Below are 23,883 nucleotides of genomic sequence, written 5' to 3' on the forward strand. Positions count from 1 at the left end.
TGTTCAAACTTAGTTAAGTTAATCCTCTGGCAACAGTCCCATAGGATATTTCTAGATTCTAACCCTGTGAACTTTTCCAGGTCCTAAACTTAGTTCTTCCACTTAGTGGGAACATGACCTGGGGAGAGTCATTTCACTTCTCTGAGCCTCAGTTTCTTTTCCTTTAAAATGGGAACAATAAATAATGTGTGGACTATCTCACAAGGTGGTGGGGAAATCACTTCAGAAATTTCTCTTATTACCACCATCAGGTGATTTTGGAATGCATGAAGGGGAGTAATGCGAAATTAGACTGGAAAGGTTAGGTTACTGTGGGAAAAGCACAAACATTTAGATAGTTCTGGACATCTGGATTAGTTTGTAGTTTTCTTGGTATGTATTTATTCATGTATGTATCTACTGCATTTTCTATGTGCAAGCTTTGTACTAGAAAATAGGGAAGGCACAGTAACATGGATTTTGACTTCATGGAGCTTACAATTAAAAACTCTTAAGTCTTATTTTGTGTATGTGTTTGTATGTTTTCTCTTTCCCTAAGTCTCATTAGATTATGGAAAGAAGAGGAATAGAAAATCTTTACTATCTCCCAAAGTGGCATCAATGTTTACAGGAGGAGGAGAAAAAGAGAAAAAACAGATCTAAGTTGTAGTCCAGGTTTGAAACAGAACAGGTCAAAACTTCTGAGCCAATCAGCAGCAGAGTTGGGCCCAAGAGAGGCTGCTACATTTCCAGCCTGGGTGAGACTGTGAGACCCAGTCTCAAAAAATAAAATAAAACAACCTAGTGGAAAATTTTTTTTCCATGGCTGTAAACTTATACCCTTAGCTAGTCTCAGCTGTTTTGCAATGTGTATAGGCTTAGGTGAGAAAGGAGAGATCTACATAAATCCATCACTAATTCTGGAAAAATACTTCAAAATAAGTTCTGATAGGAATCAGTATTGTTATATTAATATATGCAACACAAAGTATTTCAGCCACTGAAATGGGTTATGGAGAGCTTGTTGGTTTCTTTCCTGTTAGCCAAACACTCCCTCCATCTTATTTAAAACTAGTCTCATCTCTCTGGATGGTTTAAACGTGGGTTTGCCCAAGTGCAGGGCAGACAGCCTAGATGGCACTTCATAATCCTTAGCACACAGTGATTTTTAGGATGAATTAAGGTGAGGCAGTGTGGTGAAGTGGCTAGAGAGCTGGCCTGAGAGTGAAGACCTCTGAAAAATCCTGCCAGTGTGATCACAGATAATGCGTGCTACCCCCAACTGTAAAAACTGTAAAGCAGCAGTTGATCTGCATTATTAAACGGAGTGTCGTATACTAATAATTGGTTTGGACTGAGCGGGAAAAGTGAGCATATCACTGTCAGGAAAAGAAAGGAAAGGAAAAAAAAGAGGTTATGCTCTGCATCTGGCTCTAGCTCTTCTCTGTCCATGGATTCCATGGTCCAGTCAAACTGACCGATCCATACATAACACTCCCATCTCTAGTCTGCTCTTGTACTGACTGCCACCCTTCTTCCCCTCTGCCTCAGAATCCTTGGCTTCTTTCAAGACTCAGCTCAAACACCACCTTTCACAGGTCTTTCTAGGTCTCCCCAGTTGCAAGTGCCTTTACCTTGTACCTCCTCTGCAAGTATCTTGTATATCCCTATTTATGAATATGCTCTTTCTGTTCCTTGAAGGCAAGGACTGTTTTCACTTTTTCTTTGTACTCCCAAAGCTTAGCAAAATGCCTGGCATATATAATAAGCACTTAATAAATATTTGATTGATTTGGGACCATATAATCTCAGTCATACATCAATCCCTCTCCCTCCACCTCCTGGAAAATGGGGAGGTACCTTATGAGTTGAATCCTGTGTTGTCTTAAGATGTTGGTGACACATGAGGCTTCTAGGCATGTCCTTAGTGAAAGATTCCTTACCAATTACTCAACTTGGCATTTAAAGCAATTGATAATCTGGCTCTAACATACCTTTCCAGATTAATTTCACATTACTCTATGTCACACACTGCACCTTCTAGCCAAAATGTGCTACGTATGATTCCTAGGACCCAGTATTGCATCCTCTCCCTCTGGGACTGCACAGGTACAACCTTTGCCCTCCATCTCTTTGAATACCTAGCTTACTTCAAGGCTCAGATCACATACCATCTCCTACAACACACCCCTAATTATTTACCTATTAGTGTCCTATCCCTTCTCAAATTATCTTGCATTTATTGATCTACTTTCATGTTTAGTCCCACCAGTAGAATGCAAGGCCTTTGAGGTCAAGAAGGTAGGCTTTGTTTTGAACCCCAGCTTCTACCACTAGTCAATGGTTTTTGAATTGAATTTCTGGTGTAGTCTAATTAATACAAATACTTCACGCAATTCTACTGTTTAAGGATCTCTACAGGCCATTATTACTACAACACAAATTGGCTTTAATGTCATTAAGACAAAGATATCAAACACTATCAAGTTGATGCACTGGGCTTAATGAAAGGTAGCTAGGAGACAATCCTGGATTTAGAAACAAAAGACATATTTAAATGCTAGATGTACCACTGGCTGGCTTCCCCGCTGACATTATGCAACTTTACTACCCCAACTACTACAGCAGACCTGTGCAACTTGGCAATTGGTAGGGGCCAAAATTAAAATAGGCTAAACATCTCTGGGCAGCAGATAGGTTTTTAGTGGCTCACTTTCCAAGTAAAAGTATAATTAATGATTAAATTATTTCTCAAAAATACTTTTTTTTACTAGGACATTATCCAGAAACTGCAATCAGCAAACACTTCTTTATGAAGTCACCTTCAGTAGAAGACTTGTAGCAGCAGTAATTTCTTTAGAAATCTGAAAACTAACTTTAGAAGTTGCCTCATTTTCTGAGTTTACTTTCTTGAAAAACCGTTGTTCCCCAATGAGATTTTTCAACAATCTGGACACTTTAATTTGTTTTTCATTGGTGTCCAATTTGCTTAAGTCTGGATGTTTTGATTCTAAATGGCGACGAAGATTGTATTCCTTCAGAACAGCTATTACTTCTCAGCAAACAAAGTACAATATTTTGTCTCTTCTTTAAGTAAACAAGTATCTATTTGTCCACTCTGGATTAAACATTCTATGTTCTGATTCAATCTTCCATTTCTTTTTATCACCCATTTTACAAAGTTCCCCCACCAAATTTTAATGTTAGAAACAAAAAATCTCCACAGCAACTGCTCACATACAAAGAAATACTGAACTGAGTATCTGACCTTGGAGAGAGTGCCAGATACTCATGTAACTTGGAGGGCAGCTGCCCAGTGAGAGAGGGAAAGAAGCCCTTGCATTGTTGTCACTCATTGCATAGTGGGCATCAGCTGTATTGGCATGTGGCTGCACTCACCCTGTCCCTGTTCAATGCCAGTAAAGACCAAAAACACAGCAAAAAGATAAGACTCCTGCTCCTCTCAGATGAGAGACAGACTGATGATGGTTGGTTGCCACAGGTTGCGTGACAAACAGGAGAAAGTGAGCAGTGGCAACCCACCCGTAACATGACAGGCATAACAGTGACTAGTGGAAGGAGAGTTAGCAGGGCATGGGCAAAGCCCTCATTACATCTTTACTTTCTCTTACATCCTCGACATTTTTCTCAGGCTGCCCAAAATCCTTTGGTGGGCCACTTGGCCATATGTTGTACAGGCCTGTACTAGAGTAAGCACTCCCCAATCAACAAAAACTGTTGGGAAAACTATAAAGCACTCTGGCCATAAACTAGGTAAATACAAGCATTAGACACTATACACCAAGAAAAGCTCTAAATAGATCTATGACTTAGACAATTGAGGGTGACATCATAAACAAATTAAAGGCTCAAGGAAGAAACTCCCTTTCAGATCTATTAATGGGAAAAGAGTTCATGACAAAACAGGATGGAGAGGATTACAGAAGACAATTTTAATTATATAAAATTTAAATTTTTTTGCACGACAAAACCAATCCAGTTAAAAGAAAAGTAACTAAGTAATTGGGGGAGGGGGGGAATCTTTGTAGCAAATTTATCAGATAAAGCTTTCAAAGACAAGACACATAAGGAACTGATGCAAATGTATAAGAATAAGACCCATTTTCCAGGATATGAACAAGAAATTTTTAAAGTAAGAAATACAAGATATCAACATACAAATGAAATAATTCTCCAGAATCACTAATAATCAGAGAAATGCAAATTAAAGCAACTTTAAGGTTTTGCCTCATGGGCATCATATTTGCAAAGCTGGGGGAAACAAGGGACAACCTGGTAGAGGGACTGTTGGAAAACAAATACACTAATGCACTATTAATGGAACTCTGAATAATCCAAGCATTCTATACATAACAGAGATCTGCAATTTCTACGTATAATGAAATGGCCATTTTTTGTGCTTAAGTTCAGAATAAAAATAAAATTTTTAAAAATATTGCTACTACTACAACTACAATTATTATGGCTACAACTATAATTCAATATTCTGAAAATCCCAGACTGCACTAGTGTTAATTTCCATAATGGGTGGAGACCTAAACTTTCATTATGCTGTAGTAGACAGCCTTCATGAAATAAAAAGGCTAAAAGTATTTATCACATGATACCCTACCCTTTGCTGATAACCCTCTCCAAATTTGGCTAAGTTGGTCCTCAGATATGAATCACAGTTCATCACTGGAAGTGTTCTCAAAGTCTTTCTAACTTGGAAGGACCTAGACGAAGGCTTATACTGACACTGCCAGTAAGAAATGAAGGTCCTGGGGGCGGAGCCAAGATGACGGCTGGAAAGCATGAACTTTCTTGAGCTTTCCCCCAAGTCCCTCCAAACACCTGAAGAAATTCTAGAGCTGCAGCACACAGAAAATAGTAGAGGGAAGAAGGTCTCCAGGCCAGGAGAACCTGGATGGTTGCTGGGAAGGTGCTGGGAGTGGAGCACAGCCCAGCATGGGCTGCACCAGGACCAACCAGACTGGGAGTCGAGTGGAGCAGGCTTGAAGGCCATGAATCATTGAGCTGTGGCAGTTACCAGACTTCTCAACCCACAAATGCCAAAGACCATGGAGCAGGTTAGTGGGAAAACTGCTGGATAGGGGTGAGAGTGGTTCGGTTCCAGCTCTGGGGGTGGTGGAGGTGGTGCAGCGGTGGCTGCAGCAGCAGCAGGAAGCTCCTGCAGCTGCTTCTAGAGCTCCAGCATCAGCTGCTTCCCCGAGTCCCTGACTCATACGGTGGGAGGAATCAAGCGGTGGATTGGAGCAGGAGGGCAGGAAGTGCTTTGCTGGTGCAGAGGCAGGGTTCTCTTGCTTTGCCCTGCTTGGATCTGGGTCGCGGTCATTGTTGGCAGTTCTTGGGGGAGAGGGAGTGCTACTTTGGCAGAGCTTTCAGTGACAGTGGAGTAGAAGTAGCTCTGAAAATAGCAGCACAGCCTCTACTCTAAAAGCAGTTATACCCTGACAAAAAGCTCAAAGGTCAAGTAGTTGGCTGGGAACATGAACAGGCAGTGAAAAAAGAGTCAGACTCAGACTATAGAATCTTTTTCTGGTGACAAGTAAGATCAAATCATACAGCCAGAAGAAGTCAACAAAGTCAAAGAGCCTACATCAAAAGCCTCCAAGAAAAATATGAATTGGCCTCAGGCCATGGAACAGCTCAAAAAGGATTTGGAAAAGCAAGTAAGAGAAATAGAGGAAAAATTGGGAAGAGAAATGAGAGTGATGCAAGAAAACCATGAAAAACAAGTCAAAGACTCACTAAAGACAACCCAAAAAATACTGAAGAAAATAACACCTTAAAAATAGACTAACCCAAATGGCAAAAGAGCTCCAAAAAGCCAATGAGGAGAAGACTGTCTTGAAACGCAGAATTAGCCAAATGGAAAAGGAGGTCCAAAAGACCACTGAAGAAAATACCACCTTAAAAATTAGACTGGAGCAAGTGGAAGCTAATGACTTTATGAGAAATCAAGATATTATAAAACAGAACCAAAGCAATGAAAAAAATGGAAGACAATACGAAATAGCTCATTGGAAAAACCACTGACCCGGAAAATAGGTCCAGGAGAGATAATTTAAAAATTATTGGACTCCCTGAAAGCCATGATCAAAAAAAGAGCCTAGAGATCATCTTTCAAGAAATTATCACAGAAAACTGCCCTGATATTCTAGAACCAGAGGGTAAATAGAAATTGAAAGAATTCACTGATCACCTCTAGAAAAGGATCCCCAAAAGAAAACTCTTAGGAATATTGTTGCCAAATTCCAGAGTTCCCAGGTCAAGGAGAAAATAGTGCAAGCAGCCAGAAAGAAACAATTTGAGTATTGTGGCAACACAATCAGGATAACACAAGATCTAGCAGCTTCCACATTAAGGGATCAAAGGGCTTGGACTATGATATTCCGAATGTCAAAGGAGCTAGGATTAAAACTAAGAATCACCTACCCAGCAAAACTGAGTATAATGCTCCAAGGCAAAATGTAAACTTTCAATAAAATAGAGGACTTTCAAGCTTTCTCAGTGAAAAAACCAGAGCTGAATAGAAAATTCGACTTTCAAATATAAGAATCAAGAGAAGAATAAAAAGGTAAACAAGAAAGAGAAATCGTAAGGGTCTTACTAAAGTAGAACTGTTTTGTTTACATTCCTACGTGGAAAGATGATGTGTGTAATTCATGAGACCTTTCTCAGTATAGGTGGTTGAAGGGAATATGCATATATATGGACAGAGGGCACAGCGTGAGTTGAACATGAAGGGATGATATCTAAAAGAATAAAATAAAATTAAGGGATGAGAGAAGAATATATTGAGAGAGGGAGAAAAGGAGAGAGAATGGGGTAAATTATCTCACATAAAATTGTCAAGAAAAAGCAGTTCTGTAGGAAAGGAAGAGGGGGCAGGTGAGGGGGAATGAGTCTTGCTGTCATCGGATTTGACTTGAGGAGGGAATAACATACACACTCAACTGGGTATCTCACCCCACAGGAAAGTAAGGGGAAGGGATAAAAAAGGGGAGATGACAGAAGGAAGGGCAGATGGGGGAGGAGGTAATCAAAAGCGAACACATTTGCAAAGGGACAGGGTCAAGGGAGAAAACTGAATAAAGGGGGACAGGATAAGATGGAGGGAAATATACTTAGTCTTTCACAACATCATTATTGTGGAAGTGTTTTACATAATGATACATGTGTGGCCTATGTTGAATTGCTTGCTTTCCTAGGGAGGGTGGATGGGAAGGGAAGAGGGGAGAGAATTTGGAACTCAAAGTTTTAAAAGAAGATGCTCAAAAAAAAGTTGTTTTGCATGCAACTGGGAAATAAGATGTATAGGGAATGGGCCATAGAAATCTATGCTGCCCTACAGGAAAGTACGGGGAAAGGGGATGGGTGAGGGAGTGGGGGGACAGAAGGGAGGGCTGACTGGGAAACAGGGCAATCAGAACATATATCATCTTGGAGTGGGGGGGAGGGTAGAAATGGGGAAAAATCTGTAACTCAAAATCTTGTGGAAATCAATGTTGAAAACTAAAATATTAAATAATAAAATATGAAAAATAAAGAAATGAAGGTCCTCTTCAAACAACGGAGCAATGGTGGAGGGAATTTCAAATGATTTATGACCTCATTAATGTGGCTACCTCCAAAAGCACAAAGTACAAAATCTTGCTCAACTATGCAATCCTTGTCCACATCCTCCAGCAAACATTTCAAAGGGATGTGTCCAAATGTGATGAGGCACTGTCTTATATATCTTTTGACATTACATAGATGCTAAGAATCAAGCAAGATGGCCATCAGTTATCCCTTGCTCTTGCTACATGACTAATCCACCTCTACTTCTAATCATATATCTATCTCTTTGGTGATAATATTTTATACCACTTTTCACTGGCATAAGTGCCAACTGGTTCACAGTCATGAAGTACCTCTCTAATTCTCTCCAAGTGTCCCAAGACATTAATTCTTCAGAAACTACAGTATTCCATAACTTACAGCCACAGAGAATTATTGGAAAAGTATGTACATTAAAGAAAGTAGGCCTTTGTTTTGGGGAGAAATTTAGGGTTACTGCATAATTAATCAAAGGCAATTCATGCCCTTCTACTCTTATTCAATTCTGTGTCCAATTTACTCTTTCTGCAACATCTGTCCAAGACACAAGTACTTCATCTCAAAATCCCTTGACAGCTAATCTCCTCACTCTGTCTTCCTTTGCTCCAGTCTCTGACAGAGGTGGACCTTCACCTTGCCAAGGACAACCCTTACACATATACGCCTGATCCCATCCCTCTCATTTTCTCCAGAAGATTGCATTTTCAATCAGCCCCTCTCTCCTCCAAATCTTCAATCTCTCCTTTTTGGATTCCTTCTCTGCTGCCTTCAAACACGCTTCAATGTCCCCATCCTTAAAAAAACCTTCTCTATATCATATTGTTCTCTAAAGCTATCATTCTATATCACTCCTCTCTTTTGCAAATTCCTAGAAAAAGATGTTTACACCTGCTGCTTCTACTTCCCTCAATTTCCCAACCCACCAGTATCCTTTATTATCCTCATTTTGCCAATGAGGAGACTTTCCTTAGGTCACTCAGCTAGGAAGTGGCTTAACCAGGTTCCAAATCCAATTTCTTCAAGCTCCAAATTCTTAGGACTCTAAGTCTCTTGACCTGTCTGAGCCTCAGTTAGTTCATCTAAGGGTTGCTGTGATCCTCAAATAAGAATATATGTGGATGTACATATATGTGTGCTGTAACTATTAAGGGCTATATAAATATAAGTTAGTATATTAGAATATGCTGGCCCTACTGAGTATTAATTAGCTACGAGTCCTGGTCAAGTCACAAGCTCTTTACACATCACTTTATTCATCTGTAAAAGGTATGTTAAACTTGCTCTATCATTTGACTGGGTCATCACAAGGATAAACTAAGATAATAATGTATGAGAATAAACAATGAAAAAAAACCACAGATATCTGCTACTGCTACTGCATTTACTACCATTTGTACCTACAGGATGTCTGTAATTAAAAAAAAATCTCAGTGATAGAAAACATTGGAGTTTGGTGGTTTGGGGATTATTTTGAGAGTGGGGGTAGGGAAGGGAGAGAGGAAAAAGGCCCTGAGAATGAGAAACAGTTCAGAAACCTTTGAATTCCCTCGTTAGGCTCTTAGTACTACATGTAAATCATTTCACAGAATACAAATGATTTCAGAAGAACGAAGTTGGTTTCACAGGACAGATAATCTCCAATTCTACACTGTGCTCAAGATTTTGCTGGCTGGAGTATAGTGTTAACGAGGACAAGGTTATGGGTTCAATCCCCATGTGGACCAGTTAGCTTTCTCTCTTTCACGGCTGCTGACTATTTCTCTAACCCAAGCCAGATGTTTCATAAATTAGGGTTGTTGATCATAAGTGGGTCTGGGTGAGAGTGTGGATGGGTCAGCAAAAACCTGTCCCCACTACTGGAGAAATAGCTCAAAACACAAATCCTACTGATGAGGAGAGTTGGTAGTATTTTCAGAGTACATGAAAGTCAACATTTCATTTTGCACGTATGTAAATATCTAGCCTCTTTTCTTGTTAAAAGTATTAGAAGCGACATTCTAGTCTACATAATCTCTCCATGAATCAAGTCACTCAATTAATATGTTCTTCATCCAATATTTTGTTTCCTGCTCATTCAAGAGAACTTACCTTTCCAGATGGAGAAAGTAGTCAAGGGGATGATAACATAAGTGATTAAATTCGTGGTTATAGAGTATTTTGTAGAGGTAGCATGACAGTGGAAAGAAAGTATGGTTTGGAATCAGGAAGACAGTTCAAATCCTGCTTCTGATACTTAGGAGCCATGTGACACTGGGTAAATCACATAGCCTTAGTCTTGAAGTCTGGGATGGTGGAAGAAGTTTCCACAGTGAGAGTTCCCTGTGATAAAGTCATAGATCATTGCATATTCACAGATTCAACATATAACAGTTAAGGTGGATAGCCCTAGAAACCATGTTCTGGTATCTTCCTCTATGAACTGTTAAATGTCCTACTCCTGAGAATATTTGGTACTTATTCACTATTTGCCCTGCAGGGATACCATATCAATAAGAGGTTATGCTGGGGCAGAGCCAAGATGGCGGCTGGAAAGCAGGGTGTTGCGTGAGCTCCCTGACAGGTCCCACCAAAATCCTATAAAAATGGCTCTGAACAAATTCTAGAACTGCAGAACCCACAAAATAGCAGAAGGAAGCAGGGATCCAGCCCAGGACAGCCTGGATGGTTGCTGGATGAGGTCTACTGGGCACTGAGTAGAGGAGAGTGGAGCTCAGCGTGGGTGGCAACAGGACCAACCAGACCACGAGCTGGGCAGAACAGGCCCTAGCACCCTGAATCAGTGAGCTGTGGCAGTTATTAGACTTCTCAACCAACAAACACCAAAGACAACAGAGAAGGTTAGTGGGAAAAGCTGCGCAGGACAGAGTTCATGGTTAGGCCACCGCCCCAGGGGCAGAGGAGGTGGTGTAGCTACAGAACTACAGCTGCAGTTACTTCTGGCCCCAGGCCCACGTGGTGGGAGGAGTTAAGTGGTGGATCAGAGCAGGAATGCAGAGCCTGCTTAAGATTTGCATCAGGTCTGGGTTGGCGGTTCTTGGGGAAGGAGGAGTGCTGGTGTGGCAGAGCTGGCTGTACAGAAATAGCTCTGAAATCAACAGCACATTCCCTCAAGCTTGGAACAAAGTACTCTTTGCTCTACAAGCAGTCATACCCCGACAAAAAACTCAAGTCAAGTAAGTTGGCTGGGAACATGGCCAGGCAGCAAAAATGCACTCAGATTCAGTCTCAGACTTTGGAATCTTTCTTTGGTGACAAAGAAGACCAAAACATACAGCCAGAAGAAGTCAACAAAGTCAAAAAGTCTATATCAAAAGCCTCCAAGAAGAACATGAATTGGTCTCAGGCCATGGAAGAGCTCAAAAAAGATTTGGAAAAGCAAGTTAGAGAAGTAGAGGAAAAATTAGGAAGAGAAATGGGGGTGATGCGAGAAAACCATGAAAAACAAGTCAATGACTTGCGAAAGGGGACCCAAAAAAATACTGAAAAATACACTAAAGAAAACAACACCTTAAAAAATAGATTAACTCAAATGCAAAAGAGCTCCAAAAAGCCAATGAGGAGAAGAATGCCTTGAAAGGCAGAATTACCCAAATGGAAAAGGAGGTCCAAAAGATCACTGAAGAAAATACTACTTTAAAAATTAGATTGCAGCACGTGGAAGCTAGTGACTTTATGAGAAATCAAGATATTATAAAACAGAACCAAAGGAATGAAGAAGTGGAAGACAATGTGAAATATCTCATTGGAAAAACCACTGACCTGGAAAATAGATCCAGGAGAGATAATTTAAAAATTATTGGACTCCCTGAAAGCCATGATCAAAAAAAGAGCCTAGAGATCATCTTTCAAGAAGTTATCAAGGAGAACTGCCCTGATATTCTAGAGCCAGAGGGTAAAATAGAAATCAAAAGAATCCACAGATGGCCTCCTCAAAAACATCCCAGAAAGAAAATTCCTAGGAATATTGTCACCAAATTCCAGAGCTCCCAGGTCAAGGAGAAAATAGTGCAAGCAGCCAGAAAGACACAATTTGAGTATTGTGGAAAAACAATCAGGATAACACAGGATCTAGCAGCTTCCACATTAAGGGACTGAAGGGCTTGGAATACAATATTCCAGAGGTCAATGGAGCTAGGATTAAAACCAAGAATCACCTACCCAGCAAAACTGAGTAACATGCCCCAAGGCAAAATACGGACTTTCAATAAAATAGAGGACTTTCAAGCTTTCTCAGTGAAAGACCAGAGCTGAATAGAAAATTTGACTTTCAAACACAAGAATCAAGAGAAACATGAAAAGGTAAACAAGAAAGAGAAATCCCAAGGGACTTACTAAAGTTGAACTGTTGTGTTTACATTCCTACATGGAAAGAAGATGTGTATGATTCATGAGACCTCAGTATCATAATAGCTGAAAGAAATATGAATATATATGTATACATATATATATGTGTACGTATGTGTATACCTATGTGTGTGTCTATGTGTGTATATATGTAGGTATATATATATATATATATATATACATATATATACACACATAAACATGTGTGTGTGTACATATATATATAGACAGAGGACACAGGGTGAGTTGAATATGAAGGGATGATATCTAAAAAAATAAAATCAAATTAAGGGATAAGAGAGGAATATATTGAGAGAGGGAGAAAGGGAGAGATAGAATGGGGTAAATTATCTCGCATAAAAGTGGCAAGAAAAAGCAGTTCTGTAGGAAGGGAAGAGGGGGCAGGTGAGGAAGAATGAGTAAATCTTGCTCTCATCGGATTTGACCTGAGGAGGGAATACCATACACACTCAATTGGGTATCTTACCCCACAGGAAAGAAGGAGGAAGAAGATAAAAAGGGGGGATAATAGAAGGGAGGGCAGACAGGGGAGGAAGTAATCAAAAACAAACCCTTTCGAAAAGGGACAGGGTCAAGGGAGAGAATTCAATAAAGGGGGATAGGTTAGGAAGGAGCAAAACATAGTTAATCTTTCACAACATGAGTATTGTGGAAGAGTTTTGCATAATGATATGTATATGGCCTATGTTGAATTGCTTGCCTTCTTAGGGAGGGTGGGTGGAAAGGGAAGAAGGGAGAGAATTTGGAACTCAAAGTTTTAAAAACAGATGTTCAAAAACAAAAAAGAAAAAGTTTTTGCATGCAACTAGGAAATAAGATACACAGGCAATGGGGCGTAGAAATTTATCTTGCCTTATAAGAGAAGAAGGGAAAGGGGGATGGGGATGGGAGGGGAGTGGGGTGACAGAAGGGAGGGCTGACTGGGGAACGGGGCAACCAGAATATACGCCATCTTGGAGTGGGCAGGAGGGTAGAAATGGGGAGAAAATTCATCATTCAAACTCTTGTGAAAATCAATGCCGAAAACTAAATAAATAAATTAAACTAAAAAAAATCAAAAAATATTCTAGTAAAAAAAATAAGAGGTTATGTTTTCTAAAAAAAAGTGCTCCCATAATACAAGACATTATTATAACTATAGCATATTCATGTGGTTACAAGAGAAATTAAGGTCATAATAGCGCTGTCTATAAGCTCAGCCTCTATTCTAACAACCTTAGAAAAAATGCAAGTCAATGCAGATAAGCAAATGACTCCTTGTCTAGTTTTTGATACTTATTATATTCTGAATGCTATCACCAGGAGTAAAAAAGGGAAGGAAAACAGGTTGGTATTCAGTACTAGATTTGTAATCCAACTGATACAGGTTCAAGTTCCAGCTCCAACCCTTGAAAGCTAAGTCAATAAATTAATAAACATTCACTAAACACTACGTGCCAGGCATTGGACTAAGTGCTGGGGACAGGAAAAAAAGGTAAAATAATGGGGGAGACGACTGACAATCTACTATGTACATACAAGATATACAAGGTAAACTGTAGGTAATTTTAGAAGGTAAACCCTAGTATTGAGGGGAACGGAAAAAGGCTTCTTATAGAAGGTACAATCTGGGCCAAGATTTGAGGGAAGTCAGGAGGCAGTGACAAGGAGGGATAGCATCCCAGGCATGGAAGATATTCTATGAAAAGGGATGAAGTCCATATAATCTGATACAAAATGAAGCAAAGTCAAAGAAAATAATATATACTTTGACTAAAACAATATAAATGGAAAGAATCATCACCACAAAAAAATCAAAAGTAAATGCTACAAAATTACAAAGAATAAGCATAACTAAACAAAAGATTTAAATTGGGTCCTAGAAGTAATGGGGAGCTACTGGAGCTTACCGAATAGGGGGCTGACACGGTCAGATCAATACTTCAGGAAGATCACTTTGACAGCTGAGTGGGGAGACCAAGCGGTGGGCTCTTACAATAATCTAGCTCTGATGTGATAAGGGTCTCAGCCAATGTAGTTGCAGCATCAGAGGAGAGAAAGGGATAAACATAAGAGATGCTGTAAAGCTAGATCAGAGAGGTCTTGGCAACAGATTAGGTGTGGTGGGTGAGTGAGAAGATGGTAGTGAAAAAAGAGTGGAGTTTAGAAGAAAGAGGTTAAGAGGAAAAGATAACGAATTCACTTTGGGACATGTTGGATTTAGGTGTCCAATAAAATTTGAGATGTCCAATAAACAGCTGGGGATGTGAGACTGGAGGTCAGGAGAGAGGTCTAAGAGATGACCCAAAAATCATCTGCACAGAGATAATAACCAAATTCACGGGAACTGATGGTTCACCAAGTGACATAATATAGAATGAGAAAAGGCGCCAGGGCAAAGCCCCAGAGAACATCCACAAGTCATGACCTAGATGAAGATCCAGCAAAAGGGGCTGAGACAAGGGGAGAAGCAGGAAAGAGGGCAGGGTCATGAAAATTTAAGAGTGATTGACAGTGTCAAAGATTGCAGAGAAGTCAAGAGGATCAGGATTAAGAAAAGGATATTAGATTTGGCAATCAAGGAATCACTGTAACTTTGGAGTGAGTTGTTTCAGGTAAATGAGGACACTGGAAGCCAAACTACAGAAAAAGAAAATGAGAAGAAAGGAAGTAAAGGCATTGACTATAGATGGCTATAGATGGCCTTCTCAAGGCGTTTAGCTACAAAAGGGAGGAGAGAAACAAGTCACTGAGCCTTTACGAGCCTCTGCCTCTTTCATTTCTCTTGTGATATCTCCCTGTGCCCACACTGTTCATGTGCCACTGTTTAAAGTACACAAACGGTCTTACTACAGTGCTAGGGAATCTGAGGGCACATACTTGGCACAGAAACAGGATGTCCTATATGCAGGCTCCTAACTTTGTGGCTCATTTTGGCCTGACTCGGCTTAATGCACTGATAGGTCACTCACTTACTAAAAGACAGAATGGTGGTGACCTCAGCATGAAGGAAGTTTGGAAGAAGGGAGGCTGGGGAGATAATTAGTTCTAGGTGATTGAGGTGGGCTAGCCTGTGGCCTATTTTGGCCTTTCTTCCTTCCCTAGCAGCTTTTTCTTTTGGGTCCTCCAAGTTCAGAGCAAATGCTTTTTGCTTCCATGATTTTTGAAAAGTGCCTTTTCTGTCTGATCCTCAGGTCATTCTGTTCAAGAATATTCTCCTCAAAATGGAGATATCCTTCCTTCTCCCTGCTGTAACTTAGATCCACTTTCTCTTCTCCTGCTTATGATCCCTCATACACTTGAAGATGCTAAGTCTTCTCTCAGTCTTCCATTTTGTAGACTTCATTAGCATAATTTCTTTTCATAAGAGCTATTTCTCATTCATTCAACAAATATTTATTTGGTGCCTAAATGAAGAAAATTAAATCTGTCTTCAAAAAAGTTTGCTATAAAGTGAATTTCTATCAAGTGAGTCCCCTTCTGTCCACTCTTAGCCCCACAAATTACTTCGAATAGAAAATAAAATGCATTCTGCTGCGGGGGGGACTGGCCCTAAGATATAATAAAAATCATACTTAAGATTACAGAAAATGTTTTAAAAATTACTTATTTAAGGAAATGTGACAACTTTCTGGTAAAATATTACCAATAAAACTAAAAATGTTAACAACTATACTTCACCATGCTTAAAACATCTCCAAACAAGCATAAGTGAAAATACAGAACAGCAGGAGGAATTCTGACAGCATAATCATCCACCATACCCTGCCACATATTCTGTTCCCTAGAAAGACAAATCCCTTAAGCTTCAGTAATTTAGCTCAGTTTTTCATTAGCCTCAGACTACCTTAACACTTCTAACTTCACACTCAGGGTAATGTTTTTACCTTCACTGGCACCTGCCAATATTTTAATTTGCTGGCCTCTTCACCTGGTCAAGCCTATATGTGCATCAAAAGAGTTTCAATTGGAGGAAGACCTGCTTAAAGATGGAGGCTTATTCCCTCCACAACCCACTCTTAGGCCCTACTCTGCACTAATACACACATTCCAATGATCACTAGAACAGTGAATTAGGTGTACTCTTACAGTTGCCTGAATACCAGCTAACAGTCAACTTCCTTCAATAAACAGATTCCAGGAGAGTTGACTATTCTCTCACTGATACAAACATGCTTTCCTGTGTATGTGCATTCTCCCCATCTTTAATGACTACCATCCACATAAGAGGTATCGAAATTGTTTGTTGGGTCTGCAGAAGTATCCTTCCCATGGTATATAAAATGGGAAAAGAAAGGCAGATGGAAAATGGAAAAACAAGATGCACCAGGTTCTAAGTTTTAGAGATTCTGTTTCTTATAGTGATTTGGTGACTTAATGTATGCGTTCCCTAGATTTAGAATTCTGTTAAGGACACAATAATCATAACATATTTCTACAATGAATAGTACAATGAATGGTAAAATGCTGGTAAGATGATAATGGTTTATTCAAAATAGTATGCAGTATGAAGCAGTCATATTCTCTAACTTTCCAGATGCCTTTTTGCTCTGTATTAAAAATAGAGAGTGCTAACCCATGTTATTATTCAGCATCTATTTTTTTCTGGACTCTGAATTTTTAATTAATGGGATATTACTAAGTAGAGGATAAAGACTTGGAAAAGGTTTATAAAGAACTTGATAAGACCCTTCAAATTAAATCAACATATACTCTGACATTCAATTATTTCTGTGCAAGGGTGGGGAAATGTGAAGATGGCAAGGAAAGATTGGAAAACAGAGTTCAGCAAAAAGGAATGAGAGGCCAAAGACTTCTAGACTTCACAAAAGACTCATTCTTTGATATCATAAACATTTTCGTTAGATAAAAATAGGAGGCACAAGACACACCAAATAACATCATGAAGAAGAAATAGGATATATTTTAATAGCCAGGAAAAGAATTATTATTGATGTGAGAGTTATCCTTGAATCAGTTATTTATATACAGTCAGACTAATATTATGTCAGGGCAAATATAATAAAAAGCAAGAAGAAAACATAATAATAAAAATATGACATACAATTGAACAATCAGACCCTATACTATTTGAACAAATAATTAGAAATTAAAGTAGAAATGGACATCAGAAAATACACAGACATTGATCATAACTTTATATAGACAGAAATTTAACTTTTAAATCTACTGCCCCACAAGACCAAAAGAGCCCAGAAAGTACCTTAGTCAGTAAGCATTTGCCTTGCTTACCAAGCAGAGGCTGACAAATGCATCACCAGTTTAGAATATAAACTGATTTGTAAAATCCTACAAAGGATGATGGATGGATGGTTATGAGCTACATGTGTCTTCTTAAAAGAAGAGTAAAAGCAACTTAAAGAAAGACTGCCAAGAAGTTCAATGAAGCAAAGTCAACCCAAAGGCATTTAAGGATAAAAATGGAAGACAACACAAAGGGGAAAAAATGGAAAAAATCTGTAAAGATCACTATGACAAATTGTTTTCACTATCAAGGAGAGCAGAACTACCACACTTGAACTCTAACATTACAGATCCAAATGTGCTTATAGGAAAAGTAGAAATGTCACTGATGGGAACTAAGATGAGAAAAGTAGATAGAGTACTGAGTATCTGGTATATTGAGCAGATACATGATGGAGTAAGTTGTGAGCAGGCTGAGGGATAGATATGCAAGGCAGCTAAAGGAGGGAAAGACACTGAAGGCAGGAGGAAAAATTCCTGAACCTTGTGAATACCAAAAAAGGTGAACTTAGAAAGCATCAGAATCTACTAACCTATATAGTTACTCTCACATTTAAATAAAATCGTATTATGAGTCATCTATACATGAATTGAGGGCAACCTTAGCAGGCTTTCACATGCAATATGCAGCATGATTCACAACATTACCATTTCACAACTGACTGAAAGAAGCAAAAAATATAAGATCAAACTATGCCTAATATTTCTTGATTTTAAAGAAGGATCTGAATTCAGGACAGCAAAATTATCTCCTTAAAGGCTCTTTTCTAATTAACACCCATCCATACATCAAAATCATTCAAGATTCCTCTTTTTTTTTTTGTTTTTTTGGCAGGGCAATTGGGGTTAAGTGACTTGCCCAAGGTCACACAGCTAGTATATGTGTCAAGTGTCTGAGGCTGGATTTGAACTCAGGTCCTCCTGACTCTAGGGCTGGTGCTCTACTCACTGCACCACGTAGCTGCCCCAAGATTCCTCTTTTTTTTAAAAAAAATTATCAAGCTTTTATTTATTCATTTCCTTCCTACCCCCTCCCACCACTGGTTTAAAAAATGTAAAATACTTGTAACAAATAAGCATAGCCAAGCAAAACAAATTCCCATATTGGTTACAACCCACAATGTGTTTTATTTTGCATATTAGTTCATTACCTTTCAGTCATGAGGTGGGTTAGCATGCTTCATCACTGGTCTTTTGGAATGATGGTTGATCATAGCATTGATCAGAGTTAAGTCTTTCAGAATTGTTCATTTTTATAATATTGATGTTACGGTATAAATTGTTCTCCTGTATCGTTTCACTCTGCATCAGATCATACTAGGAACTTCCTAGGTTCCTCTGAAAGCATCTTTCTTCAATCTTACAAAACAATAGCATTCAAATACATTGATATGCCATAATTTGTTCATTTACTCCCAAAATAACGACCAACCTTTAGTTTCCAATTCTTTGCTACTATAGAAAGAGCTGCTATAAAACTTTTTGTCCTTGAACTATTTCTTCTTTCTTCGTTCTCTTTACGTATGGGCTTATGGGAGGTACTGCTTGGGTCAAAAGGCATGTACAATTTAGTCACTTCTGAAGAACAGTTCTGAATTGCTATCTAGAATGGCAGTACCAGTATTCACAATTCCACCAACAGTGTACCAATTTTTTTTAATTAAATTTTTTTCAATCAGCAAAAATCTGCATTTTTATCTCTTCTTCCCACCTCAGCACCATCCTCAATTGAGAACAAAAACAAAGGAAAAACAAATTCCTGTTACAAAAATGCACAGGCAAGCTAAAGTTACTTTCCATATTGACTATGTCCAAAAACAAAAACAAAAAACCTCATTCTGCGCTGAGTTCACATCTCTCTATAAGGAGGTGTTAACACATTTTGTCATTAGTGCTCTGGAATTGTGTGGTTGGCAATTATGTTGATCAAAGTTCTTAATCTTTTGAATTGTCTTACCATATTGTTGTCATTGTAAAAACTGTCCTCCTGGTTCTGTTCAAGTCCCTCTGCATCAGTTCATATACATCTTCCTAGATATTTCTGAAACCATTCCCTTCACAATTTCTCACAACACAATACTATTCCATCACATTTATAAATTGTAATTCAACTTGTTAGGCAATTCCTCCATCAATGGTATGTCCCCAGTTTTCAATGTTTTGTCAACACAAAAAGTGCTACAAATATATTTGTACTTCCTTAGAGTTTGTTTTGCTTAGTACTAATCTCTCTAGTAATATGCCCTCCTCTAATTCCCACTTTTTCCTTCTTCCCTTTCTCTATCTTTCTGTTGAGCGACATGTATTTCTGTACCCACCTGTGTATGTGCATTCTCCCCATCTTTGAGCAGTGAAGTGAGGTTCGAGTGTCAGCACTTCCCTGCCCTTTCTTCCTTGATTTATACAAACTTCTACTTTCTACTTCCTTTCCTCCCTTAGTCTATTTCTCTTCCCCTCTCTTTCCATTCTTCTCTTAAGATCACCAAAATATAACAGAACCACCCTCGGGTTGTACCCAATTAGACTCTCTCTAAAACCTTTGATGATAATAGTGTTCAGAAGGGATGCAAGCACAATTTATCCTTATTTAATCCCTTATGATTGTTCATGTTTACCATTTATGTGTCTTGACTCCTCTGTTTGGGTGTTTCTACACAGATCTGTTCTTTTCATCAGGAATGCTTGGAAGTCCTCTTTTAGTAAAGAGCCATTTTTTTCCCCTCTGTAGCACTATACTCAATTTTTCTGAGTAAGCTATTCTCAGTTATAATGCTAGCTCTTTTGCCTTATGGAAAATCCCATTCAAAACTCTCTTCATCCTTTATAATGATGGCTGCTTAGTTATTTTTGTGCGTGATTGTACTTTCTCAGTATCTGAATTCTTTCTTTCTGTTTGCAATATTTTTCCTTTGACCTGGAAGCTCTGGATTTTGGCTATAATGATCCTGGGAGTTTTCATTTGGGAGTTTCTTTCAGGAAGTGAATGTTAGATTCTTTCTAAACTTGTTCTAAAAGATCTGGGCAGTTTTCTTTTAAGATTTCTTGACATATGATGTCTAGGCTCTTTTTTGGTCATGACATTCTAACAGTTCAATGATTCCTAAAGTTTTTCTCCTTGATCTGTTTTCCAGGTCAGTTATTTTTGCTATGAGATATCCAACATTTTTTTCTATGTTTTCAATTTTTTGATTTTTAATATTTGTTGTCGTCTGATGGAGTCATTGGCTTCTATTTGATCCATTCTGATTTTTAGGAAGTTTGTTGCTTGGGCAAGGTTTTATACCTCTTGTGCCAAACTGGTGATTCTCTGTTAAAACTCTTCCTTCTGTGAGTCTCATTTCTCTTCAATTTTTTCCTCTACTGCTCTCATTTCATGCATGTTTATATTTTTAAATTTTATTTATTTTTAGTTTTTAACATTCATTTTTATAAGAGTTTGAGTTCCAAATTTCCCCCCCCTTTCTTCCCCCCTGCCCAAGATGGCATGCAATCTGATGTAGGCCACCTATTTTTTCTATACATGTTTATATTGAATTTTAATTTTTCAATCAATAAAAATAACAGCTTATTTCCCTTTCATCCCAATTCAGAAAGGAAGAAAAAAATAAAACCTCTGTCACAACACGCACAGTAAAACAAAATTAATTTCTGCTTTGGTGAAATCCAAAAGAAAAAAATCAATCTATCTATCTGTCTGTCTGTCTCTTATTGCATATTCTGAGTCCTTTGCCTCTCTATCAGGATGTGGATAGCATGTTTCATTATTCATTAAGCTGACCAGTGTTCTAAGTCTTTCAAAGTTCTAACTTTTTACAATGTTGTTGTCATTGTACAATTTGTTCTCCTGGTTCTATTCAATTCACTCTGCAACAGTTCTTGGCACCTCTTGCGCCAAGCTATTAATTCCCTTTCCTATTCTTTCTTCCATAGTTCCCATTTCTTTTCCAGTTTTCCCCTCTAGCACTATGATTTCATTAATAAAAACATTTTAAACTTTCTCTCTCTCTCTCTCATTCTCTCTCTCTCTCTCTCAACAAACTATCTCTTTCTAGAATTCTATTTTAATTAGTGCCCAAGCTGTGTTCTTCTTTGAGGTTTCGCTTATAGAAGTTTTAGAGTCAGTTTTCTTCTTCTGGGTCTGTTCGGAGTGTCCCTATCATCAAAATAACTTTTTAAGGTGGGATTCTTTTTTATTTGCCCATTCTTCCATCCTACTTCCTGATTGTGGACTTCATGTTAGGTCAAAGATCTGTATTCTTCTGGGGGAAATGTCTGCATTGGTCATGCTGTTACTTTCTTGGAATACTGAGTATTATTTTAGTGTTATTCCAGGCTCTGAGAGCCAGCTCAGGCTGGGAACCTATAAGCTTTCGATTCTTTCTAAGTGTTCTGATCCAGGGAAAAGTCTGATTGCATCCCCTCCTACACATTGGTTTGAGTTCTGCAAGTTCCTGACCTGGGTTTGGATCTAAGCAATAGGACTGTGGGCTTGCCCTATTTGGAGTTTTAGTAAAATGCTTTCAGACTCTGTCAGTATCAGCAACCTAGAAAACTCTTCTGGATCAGAGTGACAGAACTGCAAGCTCCCCTTTGGTCTTAGATTCCTGCCCTGGTTATTTCCCCACATTCTTCATCTCTGCTCCTGGCATCTGAGCTATAAACTTGCTGCTCGCTCCGCTCAGTACATAGCCTATAACCCTAAAACAACATCCCTAAGCATAGGTCCCCTCCTCAGTCTGCCCTGAATCTTGGAACAGGGTAATAAGTGGCAGAACTGCTGGTTGGCAACTGTTCCTGCACTGTGCACAAATTTAAGTGCTTCTGTGCTAGATGTGGACTTCCTCTTATAGTATGTACTTCCTAGTACACAGCCTTTCTCTGTGCTGGAGTACTATGCATGGTGTGTTCTTGATTAGACCTCATTCTCTGATGTCCACAGACTTCTCTGTCCCCTTATGTTGACCTGGGATGGAAAAGTGATTCCCTGTGATATATATTTTTTCATTTTCTGATCAGAATTAAGTCTGGTGTTTTTTGAAGTGTTTTTTTTGGGGGGGAGGGGACTTGCTGTACTTCTTTCTGCTACTCTAGCATCTTGAATCCAGCCCAATGTGTCTCTTTTCTACAACCCATCCAACATGTGTCATTCTCCTTTTTTTTGGACAACTTTGCCAAGCTGATGAATGTGAAGTAGAACTTCAGAGCTGGTTCAATACTCCTTTAAAATAGGATCATGAACTTGGAGGAGACCTTCATCAAGTCCAACACTCCCATTGTGTAGAGGAAACTGAGCTACCAAAGTGTTATATAACTTGTTCAGAATCATGCAGTAAGTATGTGAGGTAGGATTTGAATTCAGGTCTTCTTGACCTCAAGTCCAATGTCTATCCAGTATGACACCTAGATGTCTCCAAAAGGCATAACAACAGAAATAGCTCTGTTCAACAGAGCTATCCAATCATAAACATCAGGACAGACATAAAACCAGAAAGGTCTGTGCTTGCCAAAAGTATTTGCCACTCTGGTGGAGGAGATACCATACAAGTCCGAGTTGAAAAGTGATTTGCTGTCAATGGTGAGGTCGTTTAAAGGTTCCTGTTTTGAATGACACTGATGAAGCAACAAGCCCTGGAACACTGCAGAGCCTCCTGGAAAAGATATGTAACCATCAAGTTTGTCCTGACCATCTACACAGGAAAGACTAAGTGGATGAACAAAGTTTATTACCCAAATTATGGTCTACATTTGGATGGAAAACCTATAGAGCTCATCTATCAGTATGTATATCTGGGAAAGATGAACAAGGAGTTGATCATGGAGATGAAAAAGGGGAAGAAAGTGGGTTGGACTGCCTTTGGATAACTGTGAAGCTTCTTTAATGAAACCAAACTTCCTATGGAATCAAAAGAAAAAATATTTTAGGATCTACACTGTACTATTGTTGCTCTACACCAGTTAAAATGAAATATAATAGTCTTCAGACAATTTAAAATGAATTCTACAAAGAGGATAATGGAAAGTTCCATGATGGATGTGTGCAGGCTGCAACATATAACAAATGTGCAACTCTGGATAAAAGGAGTAAAAGAAGTTATTGGGGGAAATCTATGATAGTAAGAGAGGATGACTAGCCATGTAGTAAGAGTAAGGGATGGCAAGTAGACAGCCAAAATGCTCCAGTGGTACTCTTCCAGTATTAAGAGAAGGGGGGAAGGGTTCCAGCATGCTAGGTGTTGGATCCCTTGTAACAAACTTATGAGAGGACAGAGAGAGAAGTTACACAGGACAGACAGTTATAAATAAGTGGTGATCCTCATCACAGAAGGGAACTTCCAAATTTGATGAGGTCACAAAACCATCTGAGTATTTAAAACCTGAGCACCAAATACAAGGAGGGCTATGCTATGCTTCCTATTTGGCCACACTCCTACTACTGTTACAAGGTATCACTTAGCACCATGACAAGTTTGAAAGTTTTAAATACTATTGCTTCACACTGCACCAAAACAAACTGTTAATTTTAACAGTTCACCCTAATTAAGAAAGGCCTTCTCTCTGAAAAGCATCATGAAATGATTGGAAAGGGGGAAGAGATCACTATGTGAAGCAAAAATAGCAGACATATCTGGGAGTGGGAGCAGGAAGTGGTGCCTTCTCTCCTGCTCCTCC

General features: G+C 38.9%; 1 protein-coding gene across 1 annotated transcript in view; it reads right to left on the reverse strand.

The window, feature by feature from the left end:
* CHCHD6 (coiled-coil-helix-coiled-coil-helix domain containing 6) overlaps window positions 1-23,883 on the reverse strand; it is a 319,284-nt gene that overhangs the window by 123,132 nt on the left and 172,269 nt on the right. The window lies entirely within an intron of this gene.

This window comes from Trichosurus vulpecula, chromosome 9 (assembly GCF_011100635.1).
Source record: "Trichosurus vulpecula isolate mTriVul1 chromosome 9, mTriVul1.pri, whole genome shotgun sequence".
Lineage (NCBI taxonomy): Eukaryota > Metazoa > Chordata > Mammalia > Diprotodontia > Phalangeridae > Trichosurus > Trichosurus vulpecula.